Genomic DNA, 5,000 nt, shown 5'->3' with positions numbered 1-5,000 from the left:
AAACACACACTCATATATATATAGTCGTATACACACACACGCATACGCCCATACACATATTATTGCGCTTATTCTCGAAACAGAGTGCACTCGTGTATATGAATAGTGGGATGTATATATGATACAGTTTAGTGACGATTATGCTAACAAAAGTTGATTATGGATCGGAGATTTGCAGAAAGGTAAAAATATTTCGTACTCTTCAAATAAGGACGGTATAAATCTAAGTCGAACAGATACTAACGAAAGAAAAAAATTGGGAGCCTTGTGTGCACGGCCTTCCGAGAACGAAAGAGAAAAGAAAAAAGTGTTTTTTTTTCTTTTTATAACGGAAAATCATTTACATTGTGATTTTTCTGCGAGTTGGCAGAATCGTTACCGTGCCGGATGAAATGCTGAGCAGCATTTCTTCCAGCTGTTTTCGTTCTATTTTCGTGCTGCTGAGGTTGACTTTCTGTGTCGATAAAATAAATTAACCAGTTGAGCACTGGTGTCGCACTGTGCCAAAATTAATAAGGCGGCAGGTTGGCAGAATCGTTAGCACACCGGGCAAAATGCTTTGCGGCATTTCGTTTGTCTTTACGTTCTGAGTTCAAATTTCGCCGAGGTCGACTTTGCCTTACATCCAATCGGGATCCATAAATTAAGTATCAATTAAGCACTGGATATAATCGACTTGTGCTCTCTCTCTCGAAATTGCTGGCCTTAGGCCAAAATTTGAAATCAATATTTCAGAAGTGATAACTCATGACGGAGAATCAAAGAATTATTATTTTTTCTCATCAGAGAACAAAGTCAGTTTAGAAATGTAGCTCAGATATATCCCTCTTTAAAGTTTCTTCTGCGGTAGATGCCATGAGAGATACTGTCATATTGGCTTTCGGTGCGTCAAAGCAATCTTTTTTTATAATGATCTCCAGAGTTCAAGTAGGGATAAATATTACCTCTCGGTTTTAACGCTGCCTCTCTAATTTTTCCTCTCCATACATTTACAGCATTCTCTCTTTCTTCCCAATCGAAAGAACTTGGCCATGTCGAGTAACATCACCTTTCGACTCTTGAAGACTCGAAATTTACCTCTTTAAACTATTTTCGTTATGAAAATTTATTTCCCAAACGCAGTTCAATGACCATCGTCAGGTTGAATAATCCACATTAGAAATATGTATATAAGTGTACATGTGAATATTTATATGTCTATATATACATATAAAATTAGCATACACACACATACTTAAGCATACATGTTGATTCATATATATATATATATAATATCCATAATAATAAAGAGTAAAATTAATTAATTTATCAATAATTAATAATTTTACCAAGTAGTTCGGTATGTTAAAAGAACCATTATCGGTAAACTTACACATAAAATTTTATGATTATGAGTATAATTATAATTAGGGTTCAGCAAAAATTTACTTCACCACTTACCGAAATTTAGAAATAGCAGTTAAAACTTACTATTTCACTACTATAAGAAAATCTCCCAGATAGCTATCTGATTTTTTTATAGTAGTGAAATAAAAAGTTTTAACTGCTATTTCTAAATTTCGGTATGTGGTGAAGTAAATTTTTGATGAATCCTAATTATAATTATACTCATAATTATAAACTTTTATGTGTATGTATATATATATGTAAGTATATATATATATATATATATATAGATAGATAACTTTCTTTTATTAGCCACACAGGGCTGAATACAGAGGGGACAAATACAAATGCAGAGCTTTTCATTTTCGAGGGTGGAAAAAAAATAAAAATGTAAGATTGCGATCAAAAGGGATCGAGAGGAGGAAAAAAAGGAAAAAAAAGGAAATCGTGTATCACAGAAATAATGATGTAAACATTGATATAACAAGATTGGGTTCATCCGTGGGGAGAAAAGCCTACAGAAAAGACCACGGGAACCCCAGTCAGGGAGGAAATAACCACATGAGATCGAAAATGCTCTCTTTCTTTCTTTTTTACGATCTACAGGATCATGCTCAAAATGGTTTCGTTACTAGCACGCACCATCTTTGCAACATTCACCCATCTTTTTTTGAATCTTTCGCGAGACAAAACTTCCCTCTCCATTCTCACCTTCCTTTTCAAGTGGTACTTGAAAAAGTTGATGAGCGATTGGCCAGAGAGGTAAGTGTTTGTCTCTAATCCTTTCGCTCGAGTCCACCACACACACTTCTTTCACCATGGCCACCAGTACGATGAAAACTGCCTTGCCTTCCCGGTTGAGGGAAGGGGGCGGAGCAATTCTCACGATAGACTCGGCCGATAGGCGGATTCGTCCCACACGTGACAGCAGCCGTTCGGTATAAGCCCACAGTCGGAAATGGTTGGACATTGCACGAGTGCGTGCAGAACGGTTTCGTCGCTCTGACCGCATCTCGGGCAAGTCGGTCCAGTGTGTCTGGAACCGTGTCTGTAGAGCTTATCCCGAACAGGTAATGCTTCTCGATAGCACTGCAGGCCAGGGATCTTTGGTGATTGTTCATAGGTCCCGGCCCGAAAGTTGTCCTGAACAGGCGGGTCAGGTGTTCCTCGTCGACGCCCAGACTCTGCCCGAGTTCGTCGTCGCACCTCCCTCCACTAATCCTCTATAGAATGCCTTTGTTGTGATGGAGTCGCACAAGTTCGATCCCGGACGGCAGAAGTTTGCTTGAGAGCAACGCGACACTCGCGGTGCCATTCGCCTAGCCTCGCTCTGCTTGATCCATGACTGTAGTTCGTCCAAGGAGACGAGCTGCGGGAAAGCGCGCCGCACAAAAGGCGACCCCCCCTGTTCACCGTTTTCTATGAAGCGCCGGAGATGTCGCAGTCTCAGCGCATGTCTGCGCATCATCAACCACGGCATGCCCAGCCCTCCATTTAGCGGGTGTTGGCAGCAAATGGATCGCCTAACCATCGGAACGTTTCCCTTCCACAAGAAGCGGAAGAGTATGCGTTCCAGTTTGGTGATGGTAGGGTCGGGACAAGGCACGACGGTCAGACGATACTCGATGACGGATGCGATGTACGCGTTCGCCACCTCCGCCCGACCTTTTAGGGATAGCTTTCTCTCAGTCCATTTCTGGGTGAGAGTAGCCACCCTAGTCGTTATCTCGCCTCAGTTCTTCTCCATTTGGAGGTCCGGACCGAACCAGACCCCGAGCAATTTAACCGGTCCGTCCGTCCAGCGTCCCACGATGGAGACGCTGTTGGACGGCATGGGCTTGCTTCTCCAGGTGCCGAGCCGCAAGCCCATGACTTTCCCGGTTAATTTTTGCTCCCGTTTACCGCTTCGTATTCTTTCAGTCTCGTCTCGCCGACCAGCTCGATGTGCTCGTAGCTCGACACTATGACGGTGACGTCATCCGCGTATGCAGACACCTCCTCCCGCATCCCAGCTCTCGTGGGATGCCCCTCAGCGTCGCCAGTTTCCGCAGTAGTGGCTCAAGAGTCAGTACATACAGCAGCGATGAGAGGGGGCATCCCTGACGAACCGAACGCATGATGTTAAAAGTCTGGATAGATGACCATTTACGCGAACTACTGAGCGGATGCCGCTGTATAAGGCAGGATCCAACCGCGGAAAACTGGACCGAAACCAGCCGCTTTGAGGACAGCCTCCAAGTAGTGATGGTCTACCCTATCGAAGGCTTTTGATTGATCCAAATTGATCAGCGCCCCACCATGCCAGGATTTTTAACTACCCTGTCTATGATGTAGCGCATCAGATGGAGGTTGTCATGAATACTTCTACCCGGCACGGCGCATGTTTGCGCCTTGTCGATTAGTTTCTTGATGACAAGCGCCCCTCTCGGCTAACCACCGTTGGCCAAAATTTTCAAATCTGCGTTGAGCAGAGTGATGGGCCTGAAATTATCTATGACGTCCCCCTTGTTTGGGTCTTTCTTGATCAGTGCCACTGCTCCTCGCTTTACAAAAGCAGGAATACTCCCGTTCTGCTTCCAGTTGCAGTAGACAGCTGCCAAGACGCCTCCAAACAAGTCTGGCATATGAAAATAAAATTCGTAGGGCAGACCATCCAAGCCTGGTGACTTGTCTCTCGCGCAGCCTACCATCGCATCCTGTACGTCCGCAGCTGTGATAGGCTTTTCACAAGACTCCACCTCCCTTGCTGAGAGTCGTGGCAAGGCATGCAGGTAGGCACTAAAGTCCACTCTGCTTTCTGACTCACCACTTGTCCCAAACAGTTGGGTGAAGTGTTGTTGAAAAACCCCACACACCCTTTTAGGCTCGAGCAATTCGCGCCCCTGTTCATCTATAAGAGACTTGATGGTGGCTCTGTTGCCTCGTTGCGTCTCCACCACTCGGGCCTCTTGGGCGGCTCCAATCCTTCGTTCCTCAGAGCACGCATCCTAGCTCTGACAACGCATCCCTCGTGTTTGGCGTTGAGGTGTTGGTCGAGGGCCAATCTCGCCGCCAGTACGTTGGACGCGATGCCAGTTCTAAGTGCCTCTTCTAAAACCTTAACTAAATCTCCCTCTATTCTATTTCGGTCTAATGCTAGGGCTCTACTGTATCTGACTGATTCTGCTTTAATCGCTTTTTTTAGGGCATACCACCATCTGTTGTTGATGATGGTACCCGTCAAAGCTCTCTTAACTATAGATAGATAGATAGATAGATAGATAGATAGATAAATAGATAGAGATAGATAGATAGAGATACATAGATATAGATAAATAGATGGATAAACAGATAGATGCAGAATCATATATACATACATATATGCATATATATGTATGAACACACAGACATAAAAATACACACGCACACACACACACAATATGCATGTATATATGTATGTGTATATATTTGTGTGTGAATATATATATCTATATATACTGTATATATATATACACATACATATATACATACATACATATATATGTATGTATATATAAGTACATATAATATATATACATATATAATATATATATATATATATATACATATATATAAATATATGACTTCATATATAT

At 42.8% G+C, this 5,000-nt stretch overlaps 1 protein-coding gene across 1 annotated transcript in view; it reads left to right on the top strand.

Moving 5' to 3' along the window:
- LOC118763846 overlaps positions 1-5,000 on the top strand; it is a 38,435-nt gene that overhangs the window by 33,254 nt on the left and 181 nt on the right. The gene's annotated exons all lie outside the window — the stretch shown is intronic.

Source organism: Octopus sinensis, linkage group LG6 (assembly GCF_006345805.1).
Source record: "Octopus sinensis linkage group LG6, ASM634580v1, whole genome shotgun sequence".
Classification (NCBI taxonomy): Eukaryota; Metazoa; Mollusca; class Cephalopoda; order Octopoda; family Octopodidae; genus Octopus; species Octopus sinensis.
The sequence above is the reverse complement of the archived record's forward strand: the minus strand, read 5'-3'. Positions and strand labels throughout refer to the sequence as shown.